Here is a 16,348-nt window from a genome sequence, read left to right as displayed (position 1 = left end):
CTAATCCTGTATGACGGGTGAACGTCTGTTCTTATCACCTTTCATGCTACATTAGCTGACGATCACAATATTTGACTACAGACCATTTGCCCTCCTTTGTCTATTATTTAACACACTTATATATAAGTTCTATCACAGAAGTCGTCGACCAACCTTGTCCTTTGCATGGATTAAATCTCCACTGAATGGACGACTGGACTGTTTTTCAACTCAGTGTACTTGAATGTTACAAGTCGTTGCCGTATCCATGGGAACCACTGGTCAATTTCAGTATCATAAAAGGGCTTTCCATCATTTAAAGCTTATTTGTACGTTTCAAGTACAAAACACTTAGAATCTAGTTTGTCCAATAAAAAGACAACAAGGGGTGCATTCTGTAACCAATTGTGCATATAGGCTAGGACCCGATCAATATGAACTTGTGCGTTGCACTCGGGTGAATTTTTGGACCCCCATTATAACTGTGTAATCGATAATTATGTTATATTTTGCATTACAAATGTATATACAACTCTATTCATAGTGACTCGGTTCCCCATATTAATCATTATGAAACACAATTTTAGGATACACTTGTGCTTGTAGCTTGGAAAGTTCATACTTTTTATTCTTAATCGATATCCGATCACTTCAAGAACTCAAATAAATTTGTTAGTAGTTTGGACTTTACACAGACTATGAAACGATAGAAAAATGCACATTTTGTCGGTCCATGAGCAAGAGTGAAGGGTGGCAAAAATAATCACAATTTTGTTTGTGTTATTGCGAGTCACGTGTTGATATTTTGATATACTGAGTACATAAAGATGATAAATGATTGTCCTCAAATTCTGGTCGTGAAATGTGTAACTGGACACATTCATTTAGTACGTATACATTGCTGGTAACTGTGTTATTTTAGTTGCTCCTCGGCTACCCGCTGTTTGTCATCTCTGATTTAACCACAGAATAACAGTATTGATAGCTTCAACGTACTAATTTTCCGTGGTAAATCAGCGACGATGCCCTAATCTGAATTTATAACAATCTGCCAAGGCTGCCCGGGTTTCCGTTACCTTTATGATTGTTATCGTTGCTGATTGCGTCGTTTAGCCTAAGGCGTGGTTCATCACCTTGGTGTTTGCCGCAACGGTAGGTCAAATTCTATCATTGCTTTGATAACAGTATGTCTTTATGACAAGACCTGGGGCCACTAGTGTCAACCATCCATCTTCTATCGACACTGTCATTGGCATTGTATCTTGGCATTGTATACAGTTCATGATATTTCCCGAACAACTTACTTAAATCATAAGATTGATTCCTCACAGTTTCTTGTACATTGTTATGTTCGTGTGATTGTGCTACCATGGTTCTTTGTATTAACGACTACCTTCGGGCCATTATCAATACAGTGCATTTGTTTTTCATGATAACGTCCTTCTGGAAAATCACGTTGGCACTTTATTTTCCAAACTGTTGAGATGCGTGTTTAATTAGGGCACATGTGGCCACAAACGACCTTTAATTCATGACCTTGCGGCAATGGTACAAATAAAGCACCTCAAGACAACGGCTCTCTTTACAGTGTTACGTTTGTAGTTTTTCAATTCGCTTTTTAATGTATTCAGTTTTCTCTTTTCAGGATTTTTTCATGTCTTGAATGGATGTAAACGCTAAGCCTTGAATATGGCATGATGTGGCCTCTGACTACGTACGCAAAAGGTTATCCGACTTTAACTTTTAAGACACCCACCCTAGATGTAACATATTCTCAGTGATTGATGTACACACAGTACGGGTGGGGGAGGAGGCTGCATAACTCCGCCGCCATATGGGTGAACGAATCCACGAATAGTGACGATGCCTGGGGTTTACATAGAATCCACAAAAGATATTAGGCCTAAAAAGTAATTGTTTGGTTCAGGTTACCCGACCCCACCTAGTTTTTCACTGCCGACCCTACACTTTTGTTACGTATTCGAGAGAAAAATAATAAAATCGCAAAAATTGTGAAGTCTCACAAGAAATAGTAGATGCGGAAACTGACAGCAACTTAAAAAGACACTATAAAACTATCCTTCCAATCTTTAATGGCTGTACATCTGATGAGAAGAAATAGACAACACAGAGACCATATAGAAAACCTGAACAAGCTACTCGCACAAACAAATATAATAAAATAAAATAAAAAATCTACCTACCCCACCTACTCTAAAATTGCGCGTAATGGGAACCACATATTATTTTCATTAGGCCTTAACTGCCTTCATTTTCACGTGAAGAACAAATTTCACTTACCATTATGTGTGAAATTGTTAGTGAATAAGTAACTTTGGATCGATGAAACCTCGCCACATTCCATCTGTCATAATATGCTAATTTACCATGACCTACGACCTCTAATCTATATTATCCCCAAGGACAGAACTCGTACACTTTAATACATGGACATCTCTAAAGGCAATACCCGTGACCATGACCGCAAACTTTGAAATAAGCATCAATTTTACATTCCGCTGTCGGGTTCTTAAGATCCAGTAATGTATTTTTAAGGTAAATCTGATTAGTCGATAATTAATAAATGCCGATTTCTAATGTAAAGGATGGTATGACCCTATGTGTTTGCGTCGCTTGATAATAATAATCATATACACCTTGTCAGTGATCGTTCAAGGTACGCCTTTACTTACTGCCCATGAAAACAGCGACTCAATATCGTTTGCAAATTATTGACAGTATACCTCTCTCACAAGACCATTACAAGTCAATTAATGAATCCATTGGTCAAATAACAGAATTTTCACGACTTTGATCATTTCTCACACGACGGTTTCAAGTTATGTAAAGAATTAATAAACCTTATCAGTTCATTTTATGTAATGAAAAACCCTTGGCAGGACAAACTGTAATCATTTTGAGCCAAATTCAAAAACTACAATTTTGTGAAAACATTTTGACATTGTGGTAAAATCGACTATTAAGGTTTAATTTTACTGTAGTGGGTATGTTATAATGGCTATTGTCATGTGAGAAATGGTTTGATCAACCAATCACATTCGAGTCCAATTACATTCATCAACATTTACATGTCAGATAAAATAAACAAACAGATTTTAAATTCTATAACGTCAGAACTTGTCACAAGCATAAGCTAATATGCAGAGAGTTTCACCTAGCCGAAAGAGTATGCCGTGTTTGTCACGGATGTGTACGTATTTTTATTTTCAAATTGGTTCATAGAACATTTGTAGATAGGACAGCATTTCAGATCTAGACACTCTGACTCATTGCAAATGAAAATACAATGCAAGTAATTACTGTAATACATTTAAGTCTGGCAAAATGTAAACATAATTAAACTGCCAAAAACCGGATAGCAAAACTGTATAACATTTTTTTGGCGACGTTAGCTGTAATTGACTGTATCGTACTTAAGATATAGTTGATTTTTCACATTTCCGATGGGAGTGTTAGGCCAGCAAAGACTTTTGAATTAATCAGGATACAATTATAAGCTACGGCTTATCTACTCTCCACTGCGATATCGATAGTTTGAATATTTATCAGTACGTGTCATGAATATAAAGAATAATAATTGAATCTCAAATCGTATTTAGGCCATACGGTATAAATATATGTTGAACGTTGTTGGTACGTGTAGTGAATTTAGTACATACACTACATAACAATAGTACTGTAACCGTACTGTACAGTATAACCCTGCACACTACACTACAGTACTGTATAGCTTATAGGGTGATAAAGTGTGAATGTGATGGTCTAACTATATTATATCATGGGCTTTAGATGATACATATACATACAAACACCTTGACAGCGGGTTAACATTTGCATTCAACACTGCTTCTGTATCATTATAATATCATTTCCACTTTAATACTAATTCAAGGTCTAAATGGTAGTTTACAGTGTTGGGATGTTTTATCTGTATTGTTAATTCTATAGGGTCTGCTGCTTTGAAGATGTTGGGGTGATACAGACTTGTGGTACCTGCCGTGCCGCTGCGCCATGATCAAATTGTTCAAACCGGTCACTGTTCAGGAGTTTAGTCAATAGTGTTGTAACAATCAAACATAACACTGACAAACAGAAAGGACTCACCATCAATCTAACTGGACTCATGAACAATCTGTTACTTGAAGCGTGCTATAAACCCGGTGACAGCCTGTTTTAGATGACCATTATACGTAAATTAAGGGTACTTGTAATTTGAATATTACATATCTAGCTTTCGTACTTGAATAGTATGAACACAGCTTTGTTTTGAAAATATCGACAAGACGTTGCTTATAACGTCGTTATATTTTTCGCTGCTGCTATGCACATTTCTTTTTGTGCAGACAATGGGTTTGACACCGATGACCGATACAACATGTTGAAATAACACCAACTCGTCAGTCAAAGAAAGTCTTGAATACGAGAAAAAAACAACTAGCACAGTATAAATATTGATTTTGGGAGTACCTCACATTGTGCCCTTTTACGCTAATGAATATCAGTCTTTTGTTGAATGGCTAGGCACTTACTACAGTCGGATTGATATCAACAAAATTGGTGAAGCATCTTGTCCAAAATTAGCCATCCGAAATTCAATCTCAATCGGCCAATGGCCGCAGGTATTTTCACTTCTTGTGTGGCGTGTCTATTTGAGTCTCTGATTGAAAGTTTAATAATATTGTATATTTATCAATTAAAAATCTAACTACAGAATACCTAGTTTACCATGAAATATGTATACATGTACTTGAAACCAACTTTGGAACGTAACATTTAGAAATTCATTAACTGATCGGACCATGTACTACAGACTGGCTGGCTGGCTGTTTGTCTGTCTGTCTGTTTATCTGTCTGTCTGTCTGTCTGTCTGTCTGTCTGTCTGTTTGTTTGTTTGTTTGTTTGTTTGTTTGTTTGTTTGTTTGTATGTATGTATGTGTCCTTTACAACAAAATCAAACTGAAGTGTAGCCTGTCGAACAAATAAGGTATAACATAGTATGACGTAATTGATTAGTATGTAGAGGTATTCCTGTTTAATGAACCTCTTAAAAGTCAACTCTAAAATCAATGTTGAGTTCAATACTAAAAGTAGCAAATACTTAACTGTACGGAATCGAAGTTGACAATCGTAAAGTATTACTATTAAGGAAATAAAGCATACTAAATTGCTACTTAAACTGATACTGTTATTTCAAGTACAATTTATTTGCTACGACTCGGACAATGGTGAAGCCTAAGGGGAAGGGTTGGTTCAACCGGCTGGAGTGTTGTGGTTAAAGAGTGTCCATGTCTTTTCGTGAATGACGTTCAACTTCAAAATACCGACATTTAGATACAAATCACGACGGTGCATTTTTACAGGGAAACTATATTATTATGTTAAACGATGACTTAACACAATTATAGAATGTCGTAAATGTCGTCTGAACTATTTGGCGGGTAAACTTTTTATGATTGAAGCCAGTGCACCTGAAAGCGAACATCATCTTGCTCGTCAACAATCTTACAAACCTTGCTACAGTTCCTTTGCGAGAACTATCTCCAGGTGATGAGCTTCGATAAAAGGATTAAATGTGACAATTGAACTTACTATTTTGTCTACTTCAGGTTAGAGTCAGATGATGAAAAATAGTGTCAGGAAATCTTTGTCGCACGAGACTATAAAGTATAACGTATAGCAATTTGTACAAATTTTGTCGAGGCAGATGATAAATTTTAGCAATGTTAACACAATTTTTGTACTGCCAGACGATAAAATGTATCAATAATAGTGAGTTATTTGCCTTGCAAGACTATAAAATGTAGCAAAGAAATATTTTTGTTGACAACCGACATCAGACAACCGACTGTTTCAGGTTAAATTTGCTACCATTACTGTATGGACGATAATGGGTGGTTTACACGACCGCCATAGCTATGCAGTCTGGCGGAAACCAGTATAATTAACGCACTCATACTGGGTAATTGCTTTAAAGAGGTAGATAACAATTATATGTATACATTTTCAGAGAGTTTTAGAACAAAAGAACTGAAGATTGAAAATACTATGTATTGGATCTCATGATTCATGATGATCCGTTTTTGGTACGATACAAGTTATAATAAGATACATTACCTAGTTTTTGTGATTTTCTTTCCAAATGTTCATCGTGGAATTCTTGTTTTCATACCTGTCTTTTGACTACCCAACGCGGAATGCTGCTTCTAAACAAATTCAATTGTTAGTAATGCCAATTACTGTGGTTTACATGTTGCGTTTACCTTCAAATATCGACAATCAAAATACAGCTAGGGGCATGAAAGGATTCAGAACTTTCTTTACGTCATGCTCGGTTGTCTCAGTGAGAAAGTATTGTTATGACCGTGACTAAGCGATGGTGCCAGTAATCAACATATAATCTAGCAAGTGTTCCGCTATATTTGTTTTTAAAATTGTAACCTTTTTATGACGACACTTAAAGATATATCTGAAGCATTTTGCCATTATTTTGTTTCAAACCCACGTTTTTATAATTGACTTATTTCCTGTAGTCATCGCCGAATCATCAAGCTGAGTTGAGAACTTAAAATAATTGATTTTTTTTCTGGTAGATTATCGCCCCAAACCTTCAGCTGAAAATCACAAATGTCAAATGTACACAAAAAAGTGCTTTAAAATTGGAAATGAAGCTAATGTCTGGTGGCCTTCAACATTTGGTAGCACTTCTACTTAATATCAACACGACTTGTAAAATTGTGGATAACGATTGATGCCTGTCTTAAAATGTTTGATCCCAAGAACTCTGTAATTACTTGTATTCACGGACTTTAAGAAAGGACAGGCCACTTTGCTTAGTTACAATCGTGTGCTCATTAATGTCCACGTTGACAAATACAAAGTGAACCGTGCATGCATGATTAGCGGTGATTTCTCATTGTGTGATATGCAAGTACAACGTACAGCTGATTTATTTCAAAAGTACAGAAATATAGTATTGTTTAAATGTCACAATCGCCTGTTAATTGAGCTGTACTTAAGTCAAGCATTGTACCAGTCCCTTGTCTTGTACCTTTATACCATTAATCCAGAGTTTCTGACTTTACATGGTACACCTACTTCCAAATAATGCGTCTCTGTGTAGCTGGTTCATGCCAATGTTAGTTTTCACAACAGGTACTTGTCTTCCATTATGCAAAGCTACCTTTCCATTCTTTCTGTAAAGACTATTATGTGCGATAATCGGGTATTTCAATTGAGCTCAGTGGTTAGCAGAGTAATTATTGTGACAAAACGTGACCATGTTTTCGAATAGGGATTGTCTTTGTTTCGGACGATAAAAAAGTTATAGCCTCCTTAATTATGTTTATACTTTGGCAGTGGGCATAATATTTTCAATATACTTGTATTAGAAAGTTATATAGTTTGGCGTTTCATCGAAAACATCCTCTAATGATATCTTACTTAATAAGTGCAAGTATGATTTGATTCACATAAGCTAGAACATGCCTCAACTGTTACTCTATGATGAAATCCAAACTAACTTTGGATTTCGTTTCTTTCAAGAGTCATAGTTTAACACCTGTGTACATGGAACGGAGACCGCTTTTGATGGCAAAAGTATACAAAAAATCGTTCTTACCCGAGCTCTCCAGATTGTGTTATATTGCATATTCACGATTGTTGACGAATCGTTTTCACGTCGAGCATTCGATATCCATCCGCCACACACCTGTGTACCACGCACACGTTAACTTCGGATGGTAAATAAGTAAATACTGAAAGTTCTGTGCCCAGTGAAAGCTTGGGGTATTTAGAAGGTCAGTGACCTGTAGCTGTATGCGGTTTGCCCTCAAATGATTACTGGGCTATTGATGTCATCAGGATGACAACTGATGATGACATGAATATAACCACTGCACCTGTCTGACTCATAAATTATTAGAATACGTTACAAATGTAGATGTTTACCAGTATCACTGGAACAAGTACCACCAGCTGCAAAACACTGTTATTCTCTTTTTATTCATTTGTTGTTTTTCTTGTTCAGTTTTTTCTTCAACACGGACAACCTCGACCTTTTCGCTATTATAACATGGATGTTCTTACAAAGCACGGAGAAGGGTAATTAGCCACTGTCATCTAAAACTTTTTCCCTCTCATCGCTACGTGTAGAAAGAATTCCTTCGAAAACCGAAATGAATTTATTGTATGTTGAATTTCTCATGTTGCTCATATTTCTCATTTCAATCAACAATCAGCAAGAATTTGAAGTGTTACCATCCCGACGGCGCTATAGAGTTCCAAAGACAAAAACTTAAAAAGCTAAATATTCATTCATTTCGAAAACAATTTCCATACTGAAACTTATCAGGAGTGATCAGTAACTTATTGATTTAATGTATCTGCCTTTGTTTTATTTTGTGATTGTTTCTTGAATTTTGAGGTGTATTATAATGTGTCTCTACTAAATTATTTTCATTTATGCATTTATTCTCTAATGCCGCACGCATAATTGCCCATTTCGTGACAACAAAGATGTATTGTATTATATCGTATTGCATTGCATTGCATTGTATTGTATTGTATTGTATTGTATTGTATTGTATTGTATTGTATTGTATTGTATTGTATTGTTTTGTTTTGTATTGTTTTGTATTGTATTGCTTTCATGGTGGGCGGATGGATGCAGATGAATGGGTGGGCGGACGGACTGACAGAAAGACAGACAGACAGGCAGACAGACAGACAGACAGACAGATATAGAGCTGTCGATCACATAACTTCTAAATGACAACATTTATTTCGAATTTGTTTAAAAGCATAGTCTGTGGCACGTATGGGAAAGCAGAGCGAAAAGAAGAAGGTGCACATAATAGCTAGACGGAATAAAGACAAATACAATATCATTGTCATTTATTTTGTTGTGGGCCATCAGATCAAACGTATGACGATAAAACTATTCCATTTCTAACCTGGTTTATTTACTAATCAACCACTTGTTTAGCAACCTTCAAATGATAACTATCTTATGTCCCAGCCCTAACATGCCTTCTGAGCATGTCCTAAGAGATCTATCACTAAACTGTTAAGGATCACTTCTTACCCGCAAGGCTTCGAAGCTGGACTCGGCCGGATTATACCTCTTAACCGAGATTTCCCTCACTTCCTCACGTCATGACGTACTACCTGTGTACGGCTAACTGATTATTAAAATATCACTATTGTAATTCCTTTAAAGAGGTCAAAGGTTGCCACTTATCTGTATATCCGGCAACGCTTCTGAGAATGTTCATCGAGTCACACGACGTGTTGACGTACAAGTTTGGCATTTCGTTTACATTAGGTAACTGAACTTGTTGTCTCCGCAATGTTCTACATACATTTACTGTATGTAATAGTGGTTGTTTGGTAGTCCGAGTCAGTGAGCGAGATAATGTTTGAGCACGTCCAAACGGCAGTGTACATAATTTTCTATTGAGTCCTGTAAATAACACTGAGACTAGGTCCCAACCTAACTGACAAACACAAACATTGACTCACTGTCGTTTTATTCTCGTTGTAGTATAGTGGTCTGAGATTATAATAACTGTTCTTCGAAAGATGAAAGCTTCCGTACTTGATATAATTACAAATGTACACATTACGGTGGGTAATAATAGCAGTAACCACTTGTTGAAAGGTATTTGGTGACAAAGAAACCTAAAGTGGGTGTGGATAATAAAAACGTCCTTTTATAGGACCAGTGTTGTTTGTCTGATGAGGAACAGTGTGCCATTCATGTAATTGAACTAGCGGTGCACAGCAATGGGACATGTAGGCGTCGACAATTATTTCGAAATATCATTCGTAACGATATTACAACTATCCTCACATGACCGTTATTTTTTAATGGAAGGTACAACCATGTATTGCGTTGATGAAACATCAGAATTTTTCACATAACCATGACAATGTCACACAATTTTCTATTGCCAGTCAAGTGTGTTAAACGTTGTTAAAACTTGTGCGATCTTTGTAAAAAATTATATACCTAACAAAGTTTCCACATAAGCTTACAGCAGTTCGATGGTTTGTAACGGTCAATGAACTTGTACTGAGTACTGCCCTCTTTAGTTCAAAACAACTCTTTAAACAAATTTAGGAAGTCCCCATTCAGCAACTTTTTTAAAATGCTTGGTTTAACGTATGTGGAAAACAAAAGTTTTCTGCACATGAATCTATAGTATCGATTGCATTGAACCGAAGTGACTGTCCACTTTTCCCATATGTCTGTCTGTCTGTCTGTCTGTCTGTCTGTCTGTATGTATGTATGTCTGTCTGTCTCTGTCTCCATTTGCCCATCCGTCTGTCTATCTGTCTGTCCACCCGTCTGTGCCTGTTTGTTTGTCTGTGTGTGTGTGTGTACGTACATACATGGGCAACTTTTCATTCACTTCTTGTTAGATCTATAGTGAAAAGTGGGCAGTCACATGCAACATATTAAATTCTTTCTAAATATATATAAGAGTAACATAGGTCTAGCTTATAGTACTATAATGAGCTCATTATTATTCATGTCATACACTCTTTCAGTCACGTGATCAAGTGGCAGTTTATCGCAAGAAATCGCAATATATATTATGTTCATATTCAAGTTGTTGAGATGTCATTTAAAACTCTCAAATCTACGTTATTTTGCTATACCATAAACGTTCTCACACGTTCGTATTTATTAACTATCCGTCCGATCACAGTTGATTCAGCACTTCATTATAATTACAGTTTGGGATGAGCCCCTTGATACATATCGAGTTATGTTTCTCACTTGAAATTTGATACTATGTTTAACTGACTGAGATTGATAATATTCATCCCAAATGAAATGACGCATATCTACAACCCAGAAGACTTTTTACAACTCTGGGATCATGCATCGCTAACTATGCACACCTGTGAAGCTAGCTCTGTAACAAGCAAACAAAAATACCTTGCGGCGGAATGATGATGATGATAGATGGGCTAATTTTGAACGAATTTCAACCTTAGTAATAATAATTGTGTCTTTTATGGTTGAAAACGCCATGTTTCTTTTCACAATGATATACGCGAAACGTTCCCAGTTGTAACATGAAACGAGTTTAGCTGTAGGCTGGTTACTTCAACAGTGTGGCCCGTCTTGGCAGGGGGTAAATATTACACCAATGGACTGACGAACGTACGTGACGGAGAATATACTGAGCGGCTACCTGCTTATGCACCGGAACGGTAATAAAAGTAACTTATTCTTATCTGTAGAATTTCAGATGTTATTTTGCTTTATTACTGACCATATTTGAAAGTGTGATGTGGAAATGGTAATGTTCATGTTGAGGACAATGGCACTGACTCAACAGGTGTGTCGTGTCGTGTCACATACAGCAAGACTCATTACAAGTTACTGTTCCGACGTATAGAGATTGGGCATTTAAAACATGACAATACTATATAGTGACGTGGCGACGATATAAAATGTAGGAAGTGATCTACCCCTTTCGTCGAAAGATTGTAAAGGCCTGTCGTACTACCTGTTGAAAGTAGTGAACGTTGATCGTCGAGTACAGACGCCGAGGTTACTATCACTGTAGATATTTGAATAGATGTTGTCTAACTTCAACATTGTCATAAAACCACTGACCTCGTTACGGCATAGTCCGAAATGCGTCTTCACTATATCACCGTCTGAGGTGCTGTACACACGTACATACACTTAGTAATAACATTCTGTCCCAAGTGTAGTTTGATCTAATTAAAATGGATATAGTGTTACATTTTAGTATAGATTCAGTTCTCCTTTGTTGTCAAATTTTCTAAACGGAATATTGATTACCGTGAATTTTTTTGAAATTTTCTGTCGTTTATTAAAACTAAAATAGTGCATAATTGTTTTCGGACAACCCCTTTTGTTTCTGTGTATTATAATACTTGGTATAAATTCTAAACGTTGGGCAAATAGCAGTAACAACTCTCAGTATTTGATCAGACTTTTAACAATACATTTATATTCATATTCCCATGATTGCTTTAATGTATTGATTGAAATGTACTTTACGTATTTGTACATTCCATAGCTAGTGGCAAACCCAGCGCAAATGGATACACTGCCATTCATCTCGGTTCGTATCATTTTATCGGATCAAGGGGAATGAAAATATATGCAAGTGAAGGATTTACAAATTATCAACTGTGTGGTTGAGATAAGCCTAACGAGGTTTATCACGGTATTGAAATCACTGTGCTGTAAAATTATCGACGGTATAATTTTGAGATTGATGACGCAGAGCTTCTGTTAATTCTGTAAATTTATAGCAATTTAAGAGATAAGGCCACCCTGTCTCAATCCAGGCATGTATGGTCTACTATACGGCTGCAATTTATATCCCGAAACCATATCATGCGCCCCGCTGTTGCGTACTACACTTGTTCTACATTAGTGATATAGTGTTTTTATGACTTCGTTGATGACAATGTATTGCTCGATATAAGCTTACTGTACAAAGATATGATTTATAGTCGTCATACAATACATTCAGCATAGTATCTCTGTAGCGTCAATAATCATCTCTTCGAGGCATATGTATTGCCCTAAGCTTTGAAACACCAACTAGAGATTAAAACGTGTTTGTCACATAAAACGATAGTTGAATATAACCGTATAAAAACGTGTTCTTCACATGCGCCACCCATGTAAAAATCTACGTGATTCATTGATTATGATGATGTTAGTATACACTCGAAAACAAACCCCAGTTTTCGTGTTTCAAAGACGTTACGTCACAAGTTATATCGTTAAAACTGATTAAAAAAGACTCCTTATTTCCATTTTGTCAAAATGTTTACCCAAAACACACGCAGCTGTGAGATTTTCGACAGCCACCTGGGAAAGGCCGTGACCTGAAAGTGCGTGTTGTGTCACCCGTCTGCAAGTTCCTCACTCTGGAGACGACTGCGTGAGACCTTAAGAATAAAGTATCACCAAGCCATTCTAAATCATTTAGAAAGGTTGTAGCAAGGATAAACCCATGAATCGTCACATGAACATACTGTCTAGTTTGATGCGATACTTTTGGTACGGTTGTGGTTACATGGTGTACATTTAACTGTAGTCTGTTAACGTTATATTCACGCTTTGCGGTAATCAACGAAACGAAATAAATATGAAACGTAAACGACAACCCCGAAATACAAGCAGAAAATTAGACATGATATAAATACAATACGTTGAACTTCACTGTATGCGTTATTCACTCACTTGATGATATTATTCATGGTGTCATATATAGTTGCAGCATTGTTAGTTGACACTGATAGTACTTACTACTTAATGAAGCTTTCTTACCCGGATTAGGATACTTCTTCCAGCCTAAAATTGGCGATTTTCAGCGATTAAAAGTAGATTACACGACATCCATACTCCCCGATCTGTCTACAACTGATCAACTGCGTGTATGATGAATACCGTCAGGAAGTGGGTTGAGAATTTCGCGAGAAATAACCTTGAGAAATTACACCTATGCGGAAGAGCAAACTACCTGGTCTACGCCATGCTTAGTCACTGCGCTGTTACGGTATTTCCCACTACGGAGTTCCTATTATGTGTGTGTACCTATGGGACCAATCTCGAAATTACAACACTGGGGAAAAGTACGTAAGGTCTTACAGATCGATTTAGAGTCTCTGGCAGTGGCAATCGTGACTAAATTATTAATTTATAAAGTCGATACGAGAAACAATAGCCGATTTAGTATATTTGTCCATTGTTGACTGAAATGAATGTTATTACCGTGGCTTACCATTATCAACTTACCATGATAATATCGACAAAGCTTTAAATCTTTGTCGATTTTCAGTCACTAATGAGGTAGCACCTGTAAATTCGCCTGTTTATAAACTTTCGACATTTTACATCGCTGTTTCTTTGTTACCCATTAATAGCTGAAATGTAACTTGGCAATACAGACACAAAGCGCACTGCATTAACTGACAGATGCCTTGTTATCAAGAATTAAAAAAGCTACCTTTTAATATTCTATTTATAACTTGGTTGCTATGGTGATCTTTACAAAGTAGTACCACCTTGTTTATTCTCGAAATGATTAACAAGAAGATTTACTACAACTACGTTGGACTCCGATATGAACATTCCAATGCGTAAATAAGTACACTTGGTTACAATTTCAAATATACTTTCTCAAGTTTCGTTTTTTGTAATTTCGCTTTACCATTTGAACACTTGGCATGCATATGATAACCAAGAACTGATTTATGTACTGTTTAAACTTTGGAAGTACCTTATCAATACTGTCTATAGTTTGTTACTTTAGATTTATAGACTTTACACAGGTGGTGAATTATTTGGTATCTAATGTTGCCATAACTCTGCTTATAAGTTCAACCCAACGAGTTGTAAACAGTGATATAAAATAGTACAAGTCAGCTGACAACTTAATATGTAAACAGAGAATGAATGTACGGTATCAACTGACCCTATTCGAAAAGTTCAAAGTATTTTGTATGAGCGAAACACGACATGAACAATGATTAAATAGAAATTAACAACCTTAACATACAAACAAGTTATGAGTTTGTTCCCTAACAATGCAAATCTTTCCCGCTAACTATAGATTATTCATTTATTCATTGTTACCGTAGGCGTAGCACGATCTCCATTTCTAATGGCCCAGTGAACAATCATAACAGTATGTCGTTCGTTTACTTTTTATGAGTGTTTAACTTATACCATGTTATCTGCATTGCATTCAAACTTCACATATACTATTTCTATAAATGGTACGTGGGAGTAAATACTAATGGCTCTGAATTTCCTTTATTAAATGTTTGAACAAGAGAATCTGATGCCCACTTAAACTGATGTGTACATTATAAATTGTATCACCTATAAAGTGCTTTCACGATATTGACGCTCCACCCTTTGGTGATCAGCCTCGCCCGGTACTTATTTAGCTATATCGTCTTTGTAAACTTTGTATATTGATGTCACTGTTTGACGCGCCGTTGTTCAAGCGAACAGTATTTGGAAATCATAAAAATCCACAAAAGTGCGACTTCTATATCGAGTACTTGGTAAACAGCTATATGTGATTCTAAAAGTTATGATTGTTGTCTGTAATAATAATATGGCTCCATAAACGCTTACAGCTATACAAGTTATGTAGTTCCCTCCCCTTACTGCCTTTGCATATATATAGAGGATTGTATTGAGGTCAATGCACGTAGCTGAACCGCTTCTATTCCACATTGTTCGCTTGCCCATACGAATGACTTATTTTCTCCCCGGACAATCTTTAATAGTGAGCGATTATTTTACTCTCTTACAATTGTACAAACGGTCAAGACCACAGCCTTCATTTCAATTTGTTTCTTTCTTTGTTTGTTTGTTTGTTTGTTTGTTTGTTTGTTTGTTTCAGTACACTTTCTACCCAACCAATGCAAAGTCTCAAATATATTTGATTAGCACGAATTAAAATTGGTAGTATTTAAACTATGTTTATTTGAATAATATTTTGGCCAACATTCAAAGTCGAACTTATTTAACAAAAAATATATAATATATGTAAGCCCACGCCAATGTGAGACCTAGAGTGTGTTCAAATGGAAATGGTTCGCGGTCAATCTTTGTTTGATAAGGATAAAAGAGTAAGCTTTTAACCAATGATACACTAAAGACGTCAAAAACGGCTTAAATAGAATCAACTGGGGCGCCACAGTGTAGTCTACCAAGATAAGGAGATTACTGGTATATTGGTAACAATAGAAAACACGTACATCGCAAATCGACAAATGTTCCTCGAATTTAAAACATCGTTATGCCATAGTGACAGTTCCAGATACACCTTTCAGAATAGTTGACCCAACACACTATCAGTCTGTCTGTCTGTCTGTCTGTCTGTCTGTCTGTCTGTCTGTCTGTCTGTCTGTCCGTCCGTCTGTCTGTCTGTCTGCCTGTCTGTCTGTCTGTCTGTCTGTCTGTCCGTCTGTCTGTCTGCCTGTCTGTCTGTCTGTCTGTCTGTCTGTCTGTGAATATACCAGTCTGTCAGTATGCTTGACTGGGTCAGTTAGTCAGTCAGTCAGTCAGTCTGTCTGTCTGTCTGTGTGTCTGACTGTCTCTTTATTTGTCTATCTCCTGTCTGCCTATCTTTCTGACGGACTGACTGACTGACTGACTAACCGACTAACTCTCGGTCGTCTCTGTTCGTAATTGAAATGTGTCTGTTAAAGCTGAAACTTGCAAAATGTATTTGTTTACTTACCAACTGTAATTGAAGACAATACGTTGATCACTGGTTTTTTACTCTTTGTAAGAGTGGCCAATAAACTGTGCACCGAACGCCGA

General features: G+C 36.6%; 1 protein-coding gene across 4 annotated transcripts in view; it reads right to left on the bottom strand.

Moving 5' to 3' along the window:
- Positions 1 to 16,348, bottom strand: part of LOC144447849 (atrial natriuretic peptide receptor 1-like) — a 54,596-nt gene extending 38,248 nt beyond the window's left edge. Inside the window, exon 1 of one of the 4 annotated variants that reach the window (XM_078137967.1) lies at positions 16,266 to 16,348. The gene's annotated coding sequence lies outside the window, so the exon portion shown is untranslated. Of the gene's footprint in view, positions 1 to 6,114; positions 6,141 to 7,618; positions 7,738 to 13,333; positions 13,427 to 16,265 lie in introns of those variants that run through there. The other 3 variants (XM_078137966.1, XM_078137965.1, XM_078137968.1) reach the window with 3 other exon arrangements.

Source organism: Glandiceps talaboti, chromosome 16 (genome assembly GCF_964340395.1).
Source record: "Glandiceps talaboti chromosome 16, keGlaTala1.1, whole genome shotgun sequence".
In the NCBI taxonomy this organism is placed as follows: domain Eukaryota; kingdom Metazoa; phylum Hemichordata; class Enteropneusta; family Spengelidae; genus Glandiceps; species Glandiceps talaboti.
Note: the sequence above shows the minus strand (reverse complement) of the source record. Positions and strands in the feature narration are given on the sequence as shown.